Source organism: Prinia subflava, chromosome Z (genome assembly GCF_021018805.1).
Source record: "Prinia subflava isolate CZ2003 ecotype Zambia chromosome Z, Cam_Psub_1.2, whole genome shotgun sequence".
Taxonomy (NCBI): Eukaryota; Metazoa; Chordata; class Aves; order Passeriformes; family Cisticolidae; genus Prinia; species Prinia subflava.
The window spans coordinates 58,446,680-58,469,661 of NC_086283.1; positions in this window are offsets into that span (position 1 = coordinate 58,446,680).

Consider the following 22,982-nt stretch of genomic DNA (forward strand, 5'->3'; position numbering starts at 1 on the left):
TGACAGATTGGGTCCTACTTAAGTTTGATGCTTTTTTGTTTGTTTGTTTGTTTCATATTCTCCTGAAAATGATAGTGCTGGGTAGACTGCAAATTCAGACACTTGTCCACAGGTTTCACAAGTTTGCCACTATGTTGTAAAGTTAGTCTATTCTTTAAAATAAATTTGTGACAATGGAAATGGTGGCATTGACCCAGTGCAATAATTTTTTTCTTCATATAATACATCTGATATATTACCTGTGATGATAAACTATCTATCCATGAAACTTTCCTTCCTGCTACTCCATGTATGGTAATTATTCTTAGGAACAATGTCTATGGCTAGACCTCGAGTTTTTAATATCAGCCTTTGATTGCATGGCAGTATGTTATCTTTTACTATAGTATATTCATCCTGGCTGTGAATGGCTGCTAAATTCTTGAAAGTCTGTGAAAACTAATCTTCTTTTTTTTGGCCATACTGCTACTTCTGCTTTTTCTAAAACTGAACAAGTTCCTACTGTAAAACAACTGAAAAACCTAACACTTAAGTTTCTAAAAACACCATTAATGTGCTTCTTCTCATATGAAGGGATGTTTGTTCAATGGTTTGGCTCAATCTGGGATATAATGCTGCTTCAATGAATTTATTCATATTGATAATGAAATTATTTATCTGGTTTTGCTGTAGGTGGTTACTTTCAGGAAAGCTAAAGTTACAAAGATGGACTCTTTTGTATTTATGCACATCATAAATTTATGTCATACTTAGAATCATATTATAGAATATCCTGAGGTGGAAGGGAAGCACAAGGATTATTGAGTTCAACTCAGACCCTTTGCAAGACACCCCAAGAGTAACACCATGTGTCCTGGAGCATTGTCCAAAGGCTTCTGGACTAGACAGCCGTGGTGCTGTGACCACTTCTCTGGGAGCCTGTTCCAGGGCCCACCCACCCTCTGGGTGAAGATCCTTTTCTTAATCTCCAACCTAAACCTCCCCTGACATGACCTCAGGCCATTCCCTCAGGTTCTGTCACTGGTATCCACAGAGAAGAGATCAGTGCCTGCCCCTCCTTTTCCCCTTAGAAGGAAGTTGTAACTGCAATGAGGTGTCCCTCAGTCTCCTCCAGGCTGAGTAGACCAGGTGACCTCAGCCACTCTGTCCAGCTTTCCCTCAAGGCCCTTCACCATTTCTGTAGCCCCCTTTGGATGCTCTCTAACAGCTCAATGTCTTTTTGTATTGTGACACCCCAAACTGCCCCCAGCACTCGAGGTGAGGCTGCCCCTGTGCAGAGCAGAATGGGACCATCTCCTACCTTGCCCAGCTGTGATGCTGTGCCTGATGTTCCCAAGGACACAGCTGGTCCTTCTGGCTGCCAGGGCACTGCTGGCTCAACTTGCCCTTGACTCTCCCTCAGATCCCTTTCTGCAGTGCTGCTCTCCAGTATCTCATTCCCCAGGCTGTCTGCACATCCAGGACTGCTCCATTTTAGGTACAGAATGTGATATTTCTCCAGTTAGGCTTCATATGTTTGGTGATTGCACAGCCCTGTAAATTTGTCCAGGCCTCCCTTTGGGCTCTCTCTGCTTTTCAGGGAGTCAACAACTCCTCCCAATTTAGTAGTATCAGTAAACTTACTTAGTATAACTTCAATACCTTCTTCAAATGTTACTCTGCAGAAAAATACTGTAAAGAACACTTTTAAACTAGTATTTATTCCTCACTCAAAATTACATACAATTATCTGCCTGCTTTTACTTTCTGTTTTTCATGGTCAGTGGGTGGAAATTAAACTGATTACTACTGATGTGATTTTGCTGTATTTGTAAGACAGCTGTTCAAAGAAAACCCTGATGACAAAATGAAGAAACCCAGTAACTGTGAAGGGAAATTCTGGGAGGTCAAAGTAGTAATTTTAAATGCAGAAATGAAGAGTGTTATTTTCCTCCTGAAATACCATGTCTCAGATACCTGTGGTCCTTGGAGGTATTCTGTTATTTTTTTCAGCCTCACAACCTTAGCTTAATTTGCTGTAAGTTGTATATTTATTTTCACTTATACAGCTATCACTTCATAAAAGCATAGTGTGTGTCAACTTTTGTAACTTCCTGTTTCACAAATTGAGTGATTAATTAAAATGTAGAGCAGTAGCATATCAGGGTACTGCTGTGCTCATCATGGGAGTTTTCTTTTTGGGAATATTCACCTGCTGCACAATGACTTGATTCAACCAAATGATTCTGTGATTCTCCAGTGCTGAGCCTTCTTCGTTCCCCGTGGTCTGGCACACAGAGTTGGAATGTTTCTTCCTGGCACAGGGAAATCCATCTGATGTTAATTACAGAGCTGTTTATCTTTTAAGTGATATATGTGTATATCTGTGTTTGGTGAAAACTTGCAGTTGGACAAAGTATAGCAAAGAGTGTATATTTATATATACGGTGGAGTCTTTCAAAATTATCAGACATTGATTCTTAAAACATTAATTAGCAATCTCACAAGCTGAAGAGAGTTGTCTGTATTTCTGGATAGTAAAAACAGGGAGAACAAAATAAGAAAAGTGTGACAGTGTTGCAATCAGGAGTTTGCACCTGTTTACAGCTCTTAGAAAAGTGTAACTTCATAGCATAGGAAATTCAGTGTTGGCATATGCAAAGTAGTGCTCTCATGGACAATGATTATATCTGTTTGCAAATTTTACTTCACTCTGTTTTTACATATACTATTTACTTACATTTATCTTACTGGTTAAGACAAAGGCCTGGGCATCATGTGCCCAAAGATGATTTTAGGATACATCAAAAGTGAAAAAAATGGTAAAGTAGAAATCGCAACCAAACTCAATTTCATTTTAAGAAGAAAATATACCTGGACCAAGTTATTCTATAGACCTTTCTCAGCTTCATTTATAGAAACGTAAACTTGATATTATTTGAAAAGACCTCTAAGATCATTAAGTCCATTTGTTAATGCAGCACTGCCATGCTCACTACTCAGCCATGTCCTTAGGCACCATGTCTAAAATACCTCCAGAGAAGCTGATTTCACCACCTCTATGGGCAACCTATTCTTATACCTGATAACCCTTTGAGTGAAGAATTTTTTCCTTATATGAAGTCCAAACCTCACCTGGCACAGCTTGAGGCTGTTTCCTCTTATCCTATTGCTTGCTGCCTGGAAAAAGAGGCCAAACGTCCCCTGGCTACAATCTCCTTTTGAGTAGTCATAGAGAGTAATAAGGTCTCCCCTAAGCCTCCTTTCTTCCAGGCTAAACAATGCCAGCTCCTTCAGCTGCTGGTCATAAATTTGTGCTCCAGACCCTTCACCAGCTCCGTTGCCCTTCTCTGGACACGCTCCAGCCCCTCAATATTCAGCCCTTCTTGTCATGAGGGGCCAGAACTGGACACAGAATTTGAGGTGTGGCCTCACCAGTGCAAAGTACAAGGGGAGAATTGCCACCCTGGTCCCTCTGACCAGGAGATAGGCCAGGAGCAGACTCACCTGCCACCCCAAGAAGCAATCTGATTACATTCTCCCCTCATCTATTAGGTCCTTTCCTTCTGCAGAGGGTTGAGAGGTGAAGGATCCTTCCTTTCCTGTGATGCAGCCCCCTTATCTCAGGGGTGGCAGAGCATGGCTCCACCAGTCAATCTCCTCTTCAGAAGAGCATCCAAGTCCTGATGCCTGATAGGCATTCTGCCTCCTCTTGGCTCTGACACGAGGCAGAGCAGCTTGTCTACTGGCTGAGCTGGGGGCACCCCACAGAAATGTTGTCCCCAGTGCCATCTAACACCGGTGAGAGACTCTGGCCCTGCCCACAGCCCGACATCCAGATGGATGCATGGATTTGTGGGAGCTCTGTCTAGGTTCTCCACATCCTTTCTGGGGCGTGCAGAGGGATCTGTGCAGGGATCTGGCTGCTGCCACTCCCAGTCCTGCCTGCTTGGGGTTGGAGCCACCTCTCCTCATAGTCCCAGCAGTCCTTACCTAAAGACTTCTCTCTGCACGGAGACTGGATTTTTGCCAGTTTAGGAAAACTGCATGTTTCTTGACACAATCCACTGCTCCAGAGCTTGGCTGCCAGACCAGTTCACTGTACAGATTGAAGATTTCATCTGCAATACCTAATTTTGATAGAAATAAGTTTCTGGAATGACATGGTCCTTCATTGTTCCTAAGCAGCAGACATTGCAGGTCTGATATGAAATATCCTGGGGTCACTGGTTTGTGCTGCTGTGTGTCCCTGGAAGAGGAGGGGAGTAGGGAAGCAGCCTGTTGCAAGGTGAACTGGAAAATTGAATGAAGGGCTTGTATTTGTTTCAAATCTTCCATTCCTTTGAATTATATCATAGAACTGTGTGCAGTATCCTGTAATTAAGCATAAAATGGAGGCATCCAGCTGTACTCTTGGATTTACTGTACCTGTAGCTGGAAATGTGCTATAGTTGTTACTAAAAGTTTCTTTTTCTTTCTGATGTCTGTAGCCTCAAATAATACATGATAGGCAGGCTATGTGCCAATTTATAGAAATTTCTCTGCTTGGACAACATCAAGTTGACACAAGAGATTATTGAATCCAAATTGGAAAAGATAAAGAAATACATTTGAGGTAATTATTCTCCTAATTATTTCTTTATTTGAATATCAACTTTTTGAAATGCTTTCTGCTGCAGATTTGATTAGCCTAGAGTTAATTTCACTGGAAAGCCACCAAGGTAGTCAGGGGGTCGTAACATCTGACACAATAACAGCAGCTGAGAGAACAGGGTTTGTTGATTTGCCTAGAGAAGACTCTAAGGATATAAAGTTGTTTGGGTTTAGGGTTTTTTTTGCTTTGTCCTTTTTTTTTTTACCATATGGGTGAGAAAATGCTGGGATTGTTTGCTCACAGAGATTTTTAAATCTGCATTCTTGGAGATATTCAACACTCTACTGGACAAGAGACCTAACTTGATTAGTCCTGCTTTGAGCAGGAGGTTGGTATACAGGATCCTGGAGATTTCTTTTGGCCTAAAATATTTTATGTTTCTATTGTTCGTGATTCTAATGATGTATCAAGGAACACAGTGATTTTGCTTTTAACAAATGTGGTTCCTAAAGTTTCACAGCTGATCACAAAATTGAGGTATCTCACAGTTCAGGTTTTTTTACATTGTAGCCTGTTATATGGGAAAGTTTTAAAAAATATTGCCAGTATCTTTTTAATGTGGTGTTTAATCACACCCATATAGTCTGGCATTAAAATTTATTTTAGATTATATTTGTAGTATATCACCACTCAGGCAACTTACTAGCAGTGATCAAAAGAAAATCTATCCACATTTAATTCACATCTAGGTCCTGACAGTTCAACTGAACAACTCCAGTCTCTTCTGCTGAGCTGTAAACTGGCTTTTATTATCAGTATTTTTGTCTGCAATGCAACCATCCTTTTTCTCACAAAGTATATTCACTCCATAATCCAAACAGTAAATACCTACCCATAAAAACATGTTGGTATAAAATAAACAAAAAATGACATTTTGAGGAACCCAAAGAACACAACTAAAAAGAAACTCCCACAACAACTGCCTTTATGGAACTAATAAAAAATATTAATTGGGGAGCTTCTAAAAATTTGGCAATTCCTCTTGCCCCATGTAATTTTTCTCTTTTGTCAACCCTGATGTCGAAAGAATTTGAAGGGAACCGCCCCCCCCCCCCCCCAAAGACTGCTTCTCATAGAGAAGACTTCTCAGTTTTTAAGGTAATGTGAAACAAGAAACTCAAGATAATTATCTCTGCCTAATAAACATAAAGGGTCAATCTGGTAATCTAAAACATCTCTCTTAATTTTCTGAACACAAAATGCTTTATTTTAGGAAAAATACATATGGGGATGGGGAACTAATGAGAACCCGGCAAAGCTTAATACTGTGATTCTGGAAACTGTCTTGGTGGAGGAGCATTAATTTTAAGACAACATAGCAGTGCTGTTTTATTTTAATTACTGATGGCAACCCCCACAGACAAGACTATGGTGAGAGAAAAAGGTGGCAAAGATCCTTGATGCCTTCTGAGAAGGACAGAGAGGCAGAGAAACTACAGAAGCCAGATCTATGAAAGCCAAAGAAAGAAAAGCTTTAGAAGAAGCAGTAAGTGTACTGACATATCTGGAGAGAAAGAGTGGCACCCCTTTCCTGGTATTAGCTATTGGACGGGCTACAGAGAATTCACACTCAATCCCTGCCTACCCAGCAGGTGGCATCTGGAAGACACAAATCACATCAAATTTCTACTTTCTTCCTGTAAACTTTAACCAAGAAACAACTTCTTCGATATTTTGTCTTCACCTACTTCCCTGGGGAGAGGTGAAAACAGTTTTTTGACCAGAACTGCGTAATGTTTGACTTCTCCCTGTATCACAGCAGTCAGCAAAAAGAAAAAAAATCCTCTCTGAACTAAGACTGACATGGTATAAATGAGCATTCTATCTAATAACTTGAACAGGTAGTCAGTCATATAGGAAAAAAGTGCTTCTCCCAAAGTGTTGTTGGGATCAAAAATGTGTCTACACATTTTGTGTCTACCATTGCCCAGAGGCTTCAAAACCAGAAATGGTGTAGAATACAAGAAGACTTTGTTATGGTTAGCCAGGAAACTTTGCCTTTACTATCCAAGTAGTCTTCAGAAGAGTAATTTCTACTCTTTTGGAAACACAAAAAAGGGTTCTAAGTCAACCATGCTAAAATGTTTGATTAGGTAATTTCAATACTTGAGTGCCATAATCCCCTATTTATCCCATTAAATCTGTTACTCAGAAAATTAAAATCTGCTGGGAAGTAGTTTCTATCATGAGGTTTACTCTCTGAAATCCATTCTGTGTGAAGATTTTACAGCCCATTTATGCCAAACTCTAGTCCATAAGCCACTTCTTAATTTTAAAGTTAAAAACTCTGAAAAATATTGCTTATTATTTCTATGCCATTGCTATGATTGATTCTCAGTGCTGTGTATTTCTAATTTATTTTTAATGGAATTGTGGCTGCTTTTAAATTTTATTGTTAACGCTGTATCATTTTTAGCACAATGGGCACAAATTTTGTATGCATATGAAGGACGTAATTCGCAGAGTTGCTGGTTGCCAGGCTGTTCTTCAATTGAGGCACTTTGGGAAGAGGGGCCAGCTAACAGAGGGAGAGCTCAAGAGGCAGCCAACAAGCGTGGCAGTTTGCAGAGCAGGCTGCACAGGATGGGGCTCAGCACCTTGGCTTAGAAAGGCACATGTGTCCTCAGCAGTGCTGTCACTGCACCACAGAGCAGCCTGCAGCAGCTAATGGTGTACGAGCCCTGTGGCACTTGAGCTGCCATCCAGTAAGAGCTCTGGTGGGTGGATGCTTCTCTGGGTTGCTGTTCCCTGAGATTCTCCTCAGGGTTGCTGTTCCCCGAGGTAATAAGATTTTCCGTCTTCTCTAGCCCTAAGGGTTCCACTCCGGAGCCAGAGATGACAAGCTGAGTCCACCAGTGCATGTTTCCAAGTTTGTTTATTCTTCATTATCTTTCAGTTCTTTCTCAGCTCTGCTGGGTGTCCCTGGCAGGGTACATTATCTTAGCTCTTTCTCAGCTCTGCAAGGCATCTCCAGCAGAGCAGGACACACGGCAGACTGGGGCGGATCAGAGACTCACGGACCTTTTATACCATTTCTCTGACCCAACCACTGTCCACAACGTACTTTTTATTTACAGAATTTTACCAATACTTACTACCCATATTAACATGCCATTTCTACTCTAAACCAATCCTTGTAATACAACTCAGCAGAAAATGGGGGAGAAGAACAAGAACAAGGAGGACAGGACCACTCCCCAATTCCTCCATCTTGCCTCTTCAAACCCATACACTAAAAATCCTAGATTCCACATTTACACTTGTGATAAACTAGCTACTATTTATTTTGCATCCTCTCAGCTTGTGATTCTTCATACAATGTGGGCATTCACTCCCATGGACAGGGATCAGAGGCAGTGTCCTCCTGGGCTCTGTGTGAGGCTCTGACCCCCTTGTACAGATCCCAGACCCCCCTGTCTGGTCTCCAAACCCTCCAGGGTGGCCAGAGGGATGTTCTGGACTCCGACAGATGCTCCCTTCCAGGAGAGCCCAAGGCCTCTTGCCGGGAATGGAGCAGGGGGGAAAGGCTTCCTGTGCTGCAGGAAGTGAGCCTGTGTTGAGAAGTGGTGTTGCCAAATGAGGAAGCTGTGGGAAAAGGTCCACATCTCTGCTGTACAGAAGCAGGGATGACAAAGAAAAGATTAGGCATGTCTTTTCCAAGATCCTGGCTTCAAGAACTTGAACTTAAAAGTGTAGGAAAGGCAGCACAGGTAGGGGCTGGTTTGGGAGATGGACGCTCCCATTATGGCAAGTGTTGGAAGTTTGTAAGTTCAGACATTAGGAGAATGGGTTCTACGCTGTCTGGAGAATTGCTAATAAGGAGTAGGTGCAGTGCTTTTGTAGCTGTCGAGGGCTGACAGCTCTGTCAAATGAAGCCTCTAATTGGGCTGAGCTTGAGCCCTGCAATAACATCAGGATGAAGCAGCAAGTTATGGAAGTGTGGGACTCTCTATGGTGATCCCTTTATGACATTTAAAGGGGGAATAAACAGAAAAGGATCTGGTTTAGTTTAGCTGGGATAAAGTGAGACTTGCTGAAGCTCTGAATTGAAGAAAAGGAAAACAAGGATCACAAGTGTCAGGACAACCAAGAGAAGTACAAACCTTCCCTAGTGATGATGTGCATCTGTGGAAATCAGAGGCTGAGCATCAAAAGATACATATCACTCTGGGCACCAGTGTGGACAAAAAAAGTACACAAATCTGGACCATTGAACACAAAATTCTCAGAAAGATTCTCAGGGAAACACTCTGGACAATGAAGAACTCATTGATCTACTGAAGCAATCAAATGCAGGAGGCATGCTTGCAGTTCCTGGGCAGAAATCAGAATGAATGACAAATGATTTTGTGTTTCTCCTGGATGGGACTATTTCTACAGAAGAAGTGTGGCTCTCTGTTCTGTGTCAAGGACTTGCTGGAGTGGATGGAGGTCTGCCTGGAGATAGATGAGGACACAACTAAGATTATGGATCTGGATTAGAGGCAGGGCAGGGACAGGTGAGGTTACAGCAGGGATCTGCTACAGGCTGCCTGACCAGGAACTGAGCAGATGAGTCCATCTGAAGACAGACAGGAGCAGCTTCACATTCACAAGCCAGGTCCACAGAGGGAACTTGAACCACCCTCACAGCTGTTCAAGGGAGAATACAGCAGGACATAAGCAATCCATGAGGTTTCTGGAACACAATGATAATTTCTTTCTCCAAGTAACAGAGAAGCCAACAGGGAAAGGCGCTGTCCTGGACCTGCTTCCCAAGAAGTAGAGGCTGGTGGGGAATGGGAAGCCCAAGGCAGCCCAGGCTACAGTGACCATGAAATGGTGGAATTTGATATCTTTGGGGCAGCGAGGAGGGCACACAGCAAGCTCACTACCCTGGATTTCAGAGGAGCACGTTTTGGCCTCCACAGGGATTCACTTAGTTGAGTACCATGGGATAACTCCCTGAAGGGATAAGAGGCCAAAGAAAGCCAAAGGTGTTTCAAGGACCACCTTCTGCAGGCTCAGGAGTGATGCATCCCAATAAAGAGGAAGTAAGGAAAAAAATATCAAGAGGCCTATGTAGATGAATGAAGAGCTCCTGGACAAACTCAAACACAAAAAGGAGAAACACAGAGGGTGGAAGCAAGGACAGCAGCCGGAAGAAATACAAAGATGCTGTCTGAGCAGCTAGGGATAAGGTTAAGAAAGCTAAAGCCCTGATAGAATTAAAATTGCCAAGGGCATCAAGGGCAACAAGGAAATTTACTATAGGTACATTGGTGATTAAAGGAAGACTAGGGACAATATGAGCCCTCTCTGGAGGGAAGCAGGAGACCTGGTTACCAGAAACATGGAGAACACTGTGGTTCTCCATGGATTTTTTGACTCAGTCTCCCCTGGTGAGGGCTTCAACCACACTGCCCAAATTGCAGCAGTCGCAGAAAGTAAAGGGACTGGAGAACCACCTGCTGTAGGAGAAGATCAGTTTTGAGACCATTTAAGAAACTTGAAGGTGCACAAGTCCACAGGACTTGGTGAGATAACATCCATGGATCCTGAAGGAACTGGCAGAGGGAGTGACTAAGACATTGTCCACCGTATTTGGCAGTCTGGTGATGTCCCCATTACCTGGAAAAGAGAAAACAGAACCCACATTTTTAAAAAGGGTATGTAAGGATGGAATTGGGAGCCACAGGCTAGTAGTTTCTATGTGTCTGGACCCATCAAAGGTAACTGCTCCTGAAAAATACAGAATTGCACAAGAAAATAATTAGGTAATTATTGATGACTAATGTGCCTTCACTAAGTAGATAATGCCTGACAAAATTGGTGGCCTTCTACAGTCAGGTTACAGTAGTGACAGGATGAGGGGAAATGGCTTTAAGCTGAGAGTAGGTTTAGATTAGATATTAGGAGAAATTCGGTATTGTGAGGGTGGTGAGTCACTGGCACAGGTTGCCCAAATAAGCTGTGGATACCTGGAAGTTTCCCTCTCAAGACCAGGTTGGATGGAGCTTTGGTGGGCCTGATGTAGCAGAAGGTATTCCTGGCTGTGGCAGGGGGTTGGATGTAGGTCCCTTCCAACCCAGGCCATTCTATGATTCTTGAAATAAGGGAGCCTTAAGGAATTGGGTACCTTTCCCTTTCTTGGAAAACAACTTACATTTGCACATATTCCATGTAGAGTTCTTCATAAAAGGCATTCCTCAACTTCTATGGTGTGGCATAATTTAATTGACATTTTGAGTAGGCTGTCCCTCTGTAGCTGAAAATAACTTTGATATCTCCACCCTGCCTAGAAGGCAGAGCTGAGAAATTACTTTGCTTAAGTAAAGGTCATAAACTGATTACTTTTAAAGCCTCCAGAACATGTTACATAATTTTTTCTTATTCAGAAAAAAATTCTTCAGAATTTTTGATCAGAAAGTCAGTTTACATGATCTGCTGGCACAGTGCCTGTAGAATAAATATTAGCTACTACCTTTTCTTGGTGATAATTTCTGCAATTCTAAAGCCACAAAATGCTGCAGAGTCCTCTGGGTTTTAAATTCACTTCATTATTTTAGACATGCATGGTACCCAAGAGAGAAATAATCCTTCATCTTGAGTTTCTGCCTTTAGTGAACAGAAGAGAGAGAGAGAGAAATTTAAGTGGAGTCAGGCCTCCTTCAGCATGACTTAACATTTGCACACCAAATGTGTTCTGACGAGCTTTGCCTGTAACTGCTTCAGCCTTGGGAGGGGAAGTTTCCTCCAGTGTTCAGTTCCTAGTTACAGAAAAGATGCAAAAATATTGCGGGAAAATGTATTTCTTTTATGTTACTACAAGGCTGAAAGAGGCAGAAGAAATGTTACAGAAAATGAGCACTAGTCATGAGAAATGCTCAGTTGTCACCACTCAAGGATCTGTCATGCATTTTGCAATGGCAAGTCTGCCAGAGACAGATCCTATGTATCAATTTTTCTTTGAAGTATTTTTAGCAGGTTTGTTTAGTATATCTTCTAAGAAAATAGCATTTTGCATCACCCATGTTTTAAATGCCCCAAGATAGCATTTTATTGAATTGCAATAAAATTTCCACTCTTACTAACTAGAATATTCGTAGAAAAAAAAAAAAAAGTTAAAAATATTTCCTAGAAGATAGGATTAGTATGGATTCTATGAATTTATCCTACAATGCAAGCCAGACTTCTTCATTCTGTACCTCATGTAAGCATTCATTCTATTTGTATGTACATTATGAGAAACTAGTGAAGTCATTGAAGTTGTAGAAATGTTCATACTTTGCTTCCAGTGCATATTCGGTATTAAGTCTTAGTTTAAGTGACAAATGAAATTTCTTTCTCTCTTAAAGCATATATATACATATGCACGTATACATATATGCATATATGTAAATTTCTTTTTAAGGTCTAGATGCTTAAATAAATCTTGCAAAATGCTCTTGGACCTAGAGTGCCCATCCCCTTCTGTTCCAAAGCTGGGTTTGAGATGCCTGGTTCTCTCTCTCCAAGCATTTGCTTAAGCTGTTATTAAGCTTAAGCTTCACTGACAGAAATTATGTGAGTTCCTCTTACCATCTTTTACCATGACTGATTACTATTTATCATCTTTTGGAATCAGGTCATTATTTACTGTGAGTTGGATGAATTTAAGCTAAGTATCAAGCAACATTTGACTAAACCAACTTTTTTCAAAGCCACATAAGAACTCTCTAAAGGAACCAGGTTCTTCTACTCTTGTTTTCCCTAATATTTCACTTTTTTCCTCTCTGGTTTTCCACCATCAAAACAAAAATAAGAATATTTAGCCTTGCATATTCTTATTCTTGTATCCCCATTTAAAACAAACAAACAAACATACAAAAAAAACCCCCTCTGGTCATCTTGCCTCCCTAGTGCTCTGGTATGTGTTTGGCATCTAATATACTGCTACTTCTAGAGAAAAAATAAGGGAGTCACTAGTGAGAACTGAGGGCCTATGACATCTTTAGTTTAAACTGTGATCTAGCACATGAAGTCAAGAGTAATAGTTTTAGACAGACTCCAGGATTTGGCTGTGGTTAAGTTACTGAGCTTATCTAAAACTAATCTGTTCTTCTTTCAACTATTTAGTAAAACTACTAAGACTTCTGAAGGGCACAATAATCTGGAGAAGCTCTTCCTAATACAGCTTCGTCAGGCTCTCCACACTATATGCACCAATGTTTGTTGAAGTCTTTCTGAGCTTCTGGCTAAGTCCTGTCTAGCTTTATGCTGTGCCTTGAAACCCTACATCAAAGAGAAGGATTTAGAGGTGTGGAATGGAATTCTGCCTCCAGGGGTCTTCTGACTTGGGTTTGGGTACCTTGCAATGGGCTTGGATTAAAGACACCTGTCAAAGATTGGACATCTGAGCTTTACAGTGGTATCCATAGACAAGGGAGAAAGAGTTTTCTAGAGTTTACACTTAAAAATATTGATATGTAGGACTACACTTAATATTTTTCCAAGATGAAGTATCCACTAAACCATGCATGTTTTTAAGTTACTTGCCATTTTGCTGGCCTGAACCCAGGAAAGTATACTCAGTACTTCAACACAGGAGTGGAACTTGAGAACATATTTCTAGGCATGCTTAAATGCAACTTCTCCTTCAGTTGAAAAGTTGACTTAAGGAATGTATTCAAATTGCTTTTGGAAATAGAATGTTATTCATAATGTTGTTGGTTTTATAGGCTTGTATTTTGCCTACTGAAAGTCACACACTTCCTAAACTTGTATTTGTAATTCTCGGTATTTGATTTTCACTGACTATTCTCTCCACTCAAGAGCAATGCCTTGTTAAACTGGATGTGCCGTGGCTTGAAGATACTGTGTGATTTATGTGGCATGACTGAGATGAAGTGCACAGAAAGAAATTCAAAAGGATGGGATTGGTAGTCCTATCTTCATTAAATTAGGTAACACAAGAAAATGGATATATTTGAAAGATCCTTCTGTGATTTTCAACCCATTGTTTTAAAAGTAGATTTTTCATAGTGACAGTGTCTCATTTAGTTGGGTGCATTTTTGAACAATTTCAAAGACACTAGCTCAGCTCTGTCTGTAAGTAGTTTCCTAAAGCCCATTTCTCCATTTCCTCAGCTTGCATAAAAGGATCTTGTCACACACTTCAATGGGACAGTTCAAAACTCCTCTTCCATCTCCGCAGAAGCAATGCAAAAGAGTTTGTGGAGTACGTCTCCCTTCTTCCCACACTTACCTGTCCTGTTTCCCAGACCCAGACCATGCCAGTGTTTGTGCCCTTGTTTGATGAGACGTGCTATAGTAACCTCTACACACACAAAAACTTACTCTAGCAGTAAGATGGGCATGGCTGTCAGTCTGAAAACGATCTGTTACCACAGATTCACTGAAGTTAGAGGAGATGCAAGAGATTACCTAGATCAATCCTCCCACTCAGAGAAGGCTCAAATACTTATTTACTGATTTTTATGCAGTATGTCTCTTCTGATTCCTGTTTTAATCCTTGTAGTGTGTTCCTAGTGAATGTAATAAAATGTGTGCTCACTTTGAAGTTCCAAGGGCTTTTATCTCAGAAGCATTAAAAGATCTGTTTCTTTTATCTGTGTCATATTTAGGATCTAGATGTGGGATTATTATATGATATGGACTAGATGATCATGGCATAGAAAATGGTAGTTTCATATGTAAAGTTCTTTGGAATTCATGTTCATCCAGAAAGGGGACACAATGATGAGGAGCCCTTTCTTATGGAGCAACACGAGGAAGAAAAAAAATAAAAATGTGACAAAAGCTTCTTGAGACTCGAGACTGATCAAGTTTCAGGATTAAATTGTGGTAATTTTTTTTTTATTACAGAAAAGTTATGGTTCCTTTTGAATTCTACCTGTTCCAAAACTCCAATACTTCTCTGTGAAAGGAACTGTGAAATATGAATGCTGAAAGAGTGAGGCCATGTTTCTCCATGAGCCTGTTCAAGTTGGGTTTAAGATAGATCCAGACTAGCTTGTAGATTCATAGCTGTTATGAACACAGATCTGAAAGGTAGTTTCTGTCTGCTCTTCATGCTTTTTAGAGGCAGTTTAGAGCTCCACAGTGCCATTTACAGTCTATATTTGTGAACCCAGTGGGAACAGTGGCTTCAATGAGAGTACTTGGAAAGACTGCTCTTCTGTTGTTCCTCCCTGTGATACAAAGCAGGTCCAGCTTTGAGAAGCTGACCTCAATTTTTTTGAAGCATTGACAATTACAGATGATAGTTTTTGAATTAGTAGATTGAAGAGAGCTCTTTCTTTTGCTTGTGGATATACTGAGGCAGTTGTTTCTAGACATGATAAATTTTTAAAGATGTGATTGATGATTGATTTTTTTTTTACTTCTTAATTATTTTTCTCTTTGTATAATTGTCATGGGTTGGCACTGGCTAGATGTTAATGCACCTATGAATATATGTTTTTTCTCTAACAACTACTGTGGGATGTGATCAGGAACAGAGCAGAGCAGGCTTAAATCTTGAAAACAAAAAAACCCACCAAAACTTTATTAATTACATAAGAACAGAGACAGAAAAACTCTTAAACACACACAGAGACAGAAATAAAAACCTCTCAGAACATTTCTTCTCCTAGTTTCTACTCCCTACACATTACTCTTTACAGACCAAACCTTTGGGTTTTAGATCAAACAATCACCACTCAAAACTAAACCAATCTTCAATTCAGCAAGGGAGAGAGGAGTCTCTCTCGCACCACAGACTGTTCCTCAGAAAACACGGGTCCACCCCTTATGTGTTTCCATGTCACCCCTGGCACTGCCTGGAGAAGTCTGCCAGGGTGACACTCTCTTTTTCCTATGTCCAGCGCTTCACCGCTGTCCATAGTCTGAAAGCTGCATACAGGGCTCTTTTAAGGATACTTGCATGCCGAACTCTCCCCTTTTTCCCCAGGGGCCGGGGTTCCAGGAGCAGGTCTGCCCTGAGAGCAGAGGGCTCCACCTCACCCTCCCCCTCTCTTCTCTGCTCGCTCCACTCTTCAAGTGCCAGTCACTGTAGCAAAAGCAGGGGCAGCTGTATCTACCCAAAATGCAGTTTATGTTCAAAAGAGACTTAAGTTCAGTCTATGGCTGACATTATGCAAGAAAAGTCCAGCTCAGAAGGCTACTTCTCTCATTCTTTGCCTATCGGGTTCTTTCTAATCGTGCTTTATCATCTCAGTCCCAGGCCGTTTCTCTCTCTCGTCTGAGCCCGACCACGTGTTTCCCCTCCCCCCCCCAGCCTCGTGGCTGGGCAGGGGAAGGAGGCCTGAGACGTCTCTCCGCTTGAACCAGAATCTAAAAAGAGGCCGACCCCCCCTGGAGTCCTGCTTTTAACTCTTTGTGTCCTCAGAGGTGTGTCTAAACTTCCGAGTGACCAATCCAGGTGCCAGCAGAAAAGCTGATCACTGATTGGCCTGCCCACATCTCCCTGGAAAAATTCACCTCCCCCCGCAACCACGACAATAATGATGAAAAAATAGGGTACATCTGATTTTGTCAGGTATTGTTCAGGAAGCAATGGATTTTCTGCTAAAGTACAGTTCATTTTGCTAATCTTTTCAGCATTTATATAGAGCTGCATCATATTCCCTCTGATCACCTCTGCACTTGCTGAGTTTGGAATAGCCAATCTTGGAAAACAATTCATAGAGAATCTCCAGGCTGGATTTGGACCTCTGCATAAAGATAATTCTTCCTCAGCTGCATTAGTGCTTGTCTTGAGCACAGGTCCTAACGCAATTGAAGCTTCTGAGCAATTTCACAAAAAGCAGGGATGTTCAGAAAGGTATTGGTTACACTGTTTGATTGCTTATGCTGTCAGGTAGATTTTTATACAAGTCAATATCAAATATCAAGATATTTTAGTGATATTTAGGAAATTATTTCTTTAGGCTTATTTGGAAAAGAATTCTACTTGGTCACCTTAAAATGCCAGTCTCTTAAACATATTCTTATTGTGTCAGAATACTTTATGATACATGGCCATTCATCAAATCTTAGCTGTGCAACAAGTGACAAGACTTTACTGCTGGCTTAGTAGAAGCTGAGACTTCGTCTGCACATTGTAAGTGTAGATACATGTTTCTACACATTTTATGTATATTATGTAATTCTTCACCATTATAAGAATGGTAAGAGGGTTTTTTGTGTCTAAAGTAATATGCAACAACTAAATGCTTAATGATGCCTTGATTCCTGGTTTTTAAGCTACTGCTGCCAAAATGATGTGCTCACAGATTTACTGGTGTTTAGTTCTTCAGAAAATTAGGTAATTTTCATTTTAGGTCTAAATATTAGACTGAAAACCCTGATCTCAACACTTAAGCCACAGAGTTTTGAAAATGGCAAATTCCAAGCTTCAGCTATTTCAAAAGTGACCAGATACAGAATTTTACTTACTGTGAACACTCATAAAACTTTTGCTTTATTGCAGACAGGAGTCAGTTTCACTGGGATAAAGCCAAGGTTCTATTGCAGAAAAAAAGACTATATAGGATGCAATAAAACAGGGAAATGGAATACTTCTGGTAAACTGCCAAATCAACTTGACATGGGAGTTTGCTCTATAAGAGCTTGTAAAATGTTTAACCCAGCCAAGTATGTGATTTTCATGCCACATTGGAGCACATTTTTACAAAGTTAGTGTCAGACCAGAATTGTGCTCTTGAAATTCTCATTTACATTTTAGTTTAGGAGAAATAGAAAGATGCTTTAAGATTTAAAAGTTGTTATTTGCTGTATTGTTATGCAAAATATTACCTGCACTACAGTGGCCTTCCCATTTTTATGGCTTTTTAAGGTGTACCACTTTACTTACATGTGGTTCTTTTATGAAAGAATGGATGCCAATTCACTGGAAAACTGTACACTTACCCAGTTTTAACGCCTGAGAGCTGGATCATACAAAGGTCTACATGACATATGGCAAGCCATCATTTTTGATAAATTCACTCTTCTACCAGTATTTGCTTTCACTAATGCATCAGGTGCTCATTTTTACATAACTTCTCACAACTTCACTTTGCTTAGACATCCACAGTCTCTAATTTCTTTGTTATTAATTTCATTAGTTTTGCACTTTTTTGTAGGTAACAGTGATTCCAAAAGGGATGTCAGTATTGAAACCATAATGATAAAATTATATGCAAAAAAAGAGATTGTTTTTGCTATTGTGTAGTTGTACAAACAACCCGTAATTAGTGCCTTTGCAATTTTCAATAATTAGCTTCTGCCTTTAGTTTTAGTTCTAAACTGTTGTGTCCCATAAGTTTTCTGTGGTTTTTGTGCTTTGTTCATTCTTCTGGAACTTCAACCAATTCTAAACTCCCCAATTCCAAGTAGGTTTCCTAAGTGCAATTAGAAAATTGTTTATTCTGTCTCCCAAATCACACGTATAGGAATTAGCAAATATTACTGAAGTACTCATTTTAATCAGTTTTGTGACACCATGTTGGTTAAAATTGGATTAGTGCAACAAGCCAAAGTTAACAAGAGAACAAGCTGTTCCCATGTGCTGGTTTTGGTTGGGATACATTTAGTTTTCATCACAGTAGCTGGTAAGAGGCTGCGTTTTGGGTTTGTGCTGGAAACAGTGCTGATACCAGTGACGTTTTCATGGTTGCTGAGCAGTCTTTACACAGAACCAAGGCTTTCTTTTGTCTCTCACATCATCCCACTGTACATGAGCTGGAGATGCATGAGGAATTTGAGGGGACACAGCCGGGACGGTGATCCCAGTTAACCAGAGGGATGTCCCAAAACACATGGCCTCACGGTCAGCCAGTAACAGCTGGCGGCAGGGCAAGGAAGGGGAAGGACATTTGCTGTGATGGTGTTTGTCCATCCAAGTCACCATTACATGTGATGGGATCCTGCTGTCCTGGAGATGGCTGGAGACCTGCCTACCCATGGGAAGTGGTGAATGAATTCCTTGTTTTTCTTACTTGTGTGTAGCTTTTGTTTTCCCTGTTAAACTGTCTTTATCTCAACCCACAAGTTTTCCATCTTTTACTCTTCTGATTCTGTCTCCAAAATTCACCAAGGGGACAGTGACTGAGCGGCTGTGTGTGGTGCTTAGCTAACAGCTGGGGTTAAACTACAACAGCTATTTGCTTTCCAGGTGTTTCAGTTCATGGGAACTTCCCTCTCCATTTAAACTCTCTGCTTTGTAAAACCTGTCGTGTCCCTGTGCTGCCAAATACTGCCAATGAAATGTGCTCAGAAAATACAAAACAAAATTTTAAAAAAATGCCTTATAGGATCTCTCAGATAAATTTTTTTTGCTGTTTTCTAAAAAATGTGTTCGTGGATGTTGGTTTTATACACTGATGTATTTGTTTGTAGTTATTTTCCTTTATGTTTTAAGACACACTTTATTTATGATTACATGAAGTGGGATGAGCTGTCATCACTGGAGGTACTGCACACCTAAAGAATGTCAAGTCCCAACAAGTCATGATGTTTTGCAATTTTAGTCTTGATGTAGAGTGTGGTGTGTGTAAATATAACTATTAAGCAAGTACCTATATCAAGTCTCAGAAATGGAAATATGGGTTCTGAGGGAACACAGAATCAACGCCTATCCTCCCTTGCTTTTCAAAAAAGCATGTGATGTGTTTGACTCAAAATTCCAGAGAGGCAGTTGGAAAAAAAAAATCACAAATAGATCTTTTCCAGTGATAGCTGAAGTCAGAAGTGGAAATCTCCAGTTAAATAAATGATCGAAGAAAGAATGATTATGACAGAAAGCATAAATTGCAGTTTGCATTTTTAATTCTAGTGGATGAACTTTAAATAATTCCCAACCAGAACCTCTCTGTTCTGTCTTAAATTTTAGTATTGGCAGAAGTGATGTGGATACAACACCTGATATATTTGAGAGTTGCAAGCAACAAGAGTAGTTACTGACCCCAAAAATTTAGACTGTTGCAAGGATGAAAGAAGTGTACTACTCACTGGAGTGTAAATAGACCAGTTCAAATTGCTGTGGTATCTGCAGTTTCCTTTGTGGCACATGTGACTGCAATTTTTTAAAAGGATTCAAGAGACATTCTTGGAAGCTACACAACACTCTTTGCTGAGACTGAGAGAATTTGAAAAAAACTATGAATCATAGAACCACAGAGTTTACTACTCATTCTATGGTTCATTCTATGAGTCAATTTATTCTAAGGAATACTATTAACCATTTTTCCTGCAAATGGACAAACAAGTACTCTTGGAAGGATCATAGAGTAAGGGAATTCCATTTTGTAAAGTGAAGTCAGGCCTCACAGATCTGTTGCAGGTCTTTGAAAGAATTAAAGGTGCAAACCAGTTGTAATACTGGTATTACTCTTGGCATTCAAAGTATTCAGCAAAGTCTCCAATGAAAGAATAGCAAACTACTGAATAAGGACTGCCTGTGCTTGTTTAAACACAAAAACCAAAACCAGAATAGATAGTATTCATAAAGGTTCAAATAATGAGTAAAAATCCATGAATCTCCTTGCTAAGATCACTTGTGTACATTACAGCTGTAACTACCCTGTATCAGGGGATGAAGTGGCATTATTGAAGATATACAGGGAAGTAAAAACAAAAGCAAACTGAAGAGCTGCTGAAGAATCTCATGCAGTAAAATGAATAATAAAGTGGCATAAACTTTAAATAATGTATGTTGGAACCAATCCTAATTCTTCCTACAAGGCAATCTGAGAAGTTGTGACACACAGTTCAATGAAAACCTAAGAGCAGCAGTCAGGAAAGGGAGAAAAAGGAGAAGGAAAGTAGTAGAGAAGAGCACAATTCTACAGCACGCCTCTGTACAAACCAGTGTTGGTCCCACTGAGTCCTGTACACTATTCTAATTGTCCCGTCCAAAGCTGCATATTAGAAAAGGTTAGAAAAGAGCAATAAGCATCATCACGGGTGTAAAGCTTATTTTCCTTTTTTCATGAGGAACAATATAGAAACGTTCATCCTGGAAAAGAAGTGAATGAGGAAGAAATAACAGAGCTTTATATTGACAAGATCAAAAGAACGTAGAAGAGAAATAACCATGTACTTTAAGAGGAGAATGGGCATCAAATTAAGCCATTGGTTAGCAAATTCAGAAAAAAATCCAACCTATTACATGAAATCTAAAAAGAAAGAAAACACTCCTAGATTAGGAAAGTATAAGCCACAAATCAAGGGTACCTAGAAGAGGTCCTGAGGAGTAAATACTATGTGGTCTCTCTGATTTTATACTCTCTCTTCACTGAACTTCCTTACCTTTGCAACCCTTATCTTTTTAATCAAGCTGCTGGGTCTCCTGCTTGGCCATTCGTTCTTCCCATTAGCAAAGGTAACTGCTACTGGAAAATGGGATATTATAATACCTAAACAAGATCATTAAATTATAATAGGACATACTCAGTCAACTTTCAGCTAATTTATACCGTGGTTATGCCCATATCTGCAAGACCATTTATTTTACATCATTTTCTGCTCTAAATCTCTCCTTTCCCACATTCAAGCGTTGCAAAATTTTAATGCCACTTGTTATATAATCAGCATGCTCATCTGACTAAAGCTAAAACCTTTTGTAGATAAAACTATTCCATTCAGAAAACGGAAATCCAGTTTCCATGTTGCAGGAGCCCATCTGTTAACTTCACAGCATCATAAAAAATGGAAAGAAAATTTAAATATGTACTTAATTTTTTTTCTTTTAATTCATATAGTTAATGAACCTGCAAAAGGACATCATGCAGACATATGGCTAATAGTCACAGAAATGACAGCTACATTTTTTAAGAATATAGCTTTGGCAAAACACAGAATTTTTTTTTTTTTGTATTTGTATTTGTATTTGTGGGGCTTTTTGTTTGTGTTTTGTTTTTTTTTTTTAGTGTTGTTAACCAGGTATGTCTAAAGGTACTGGATCACAGAGGAAGAGACAGTCATTAAAAGTTATTCTGCCTGTCTGACATATTTAGGATATTTTCTTTAAGGAGAGTTTCACAATTGTAATCGTATTTTCTGTAGATTTTATATAGAGACTATTTCAAGAGGAATCAGTACAGTATTTATTTTGCTGCTATGAAGCCTCTTATCAATCATATTAATTATGATTCTGCAGATAGGTCCACACAAAATTACTACTTAAAACTAATTCATAAAATTACAAGACAAATTATGGAAACACAAAAAGAAAAATTAATCTCTGTGTTTCCAAGCAGTTCAATTAATAAACTACAAATCTGAAGTATAATATCATAGACTGGGAGTGGACACATGAATATATATGCCTCAATTGTTAGTCTCTTTTCATCCTGATTTTTGAAAGTGTTTTTAACTAAAAATACTACTAATGCCTCTACTGATTTTGCAGTAACTCAATATTTATCCCATTTTCCAGTACAGCCAGCAGTAGTTTACTTGTTACCAATGTTATAATTTTTATTTAGCTTCATCCTAAAGCAGCAGGGATTTCTCTTTCATCAATGCTCACAGATATAACATCATATTTCTTCAGTCATGCAATGAAAACTTGCCAAGCCATGTGTTTTAAGGCAACAAATGCATATTAAAGAGCCATTGGTTTCAGCTTAAATGGTGTTTTCACATTTTCCATTGTTTATCTCACTGTGCACTAAAGATTTCGAAAGCTGAGAGCAGAAATCTGTTTTCTTTTAGATTTTTATAATATTTTCCTGAGAAAATTTCTGCTTATTTAATAACTTAAAAAGTGCTTGCATGACTATTTTAATTCATTCCACTTAGAATAAAATCTGGAAGAATCTGTGAAAAAAAAAAAATGCATCTGTGAAGAAAATTTCTAACGAGGGTGATTAGAAGTTGGGGGAAAAAATTATTAAAAACTGCAAAAACTTGTTTCAGAGTCCGAACCAAGAGATCAGCATTCAAGTAAAGATTGGAATTCAATAGGCCGTTTAAGCAGTTTTTCTGGTGCTGAATTGAGAGCTTTTCCAAGCATTGATGTAGCGGCAGTTTAGAGGAGTTTTCCTGAGTGTTAGTGTTTTCAGCTGCAGCACACGGGGATGGCCAGGTATCCCTCTTTGTGCCGCAGGGGCCGAGCTGAGATCTGTGCTGCAGTCGTCGCGTGTTTTCAGGATTGCACAAAACCCACCCCGCACAACGAGGGGCTGCACTTCACTTTGAACGCAGAAGGAGAGGAGAAGCTTTGCGTCTCTCGTTAGGAGCACCTGGTGTGGATTCAGTGTTGGCGATACTTTCCCGAAGCCTTTGCTGTCGAGGCAGGCGGAGGCCGTGGGCTGGCCTGGCTTAGATAACGAGCGCAGCTCTTGCGCAGCGGTGTCACGGCTGTCGGCTTCGGGCGTCC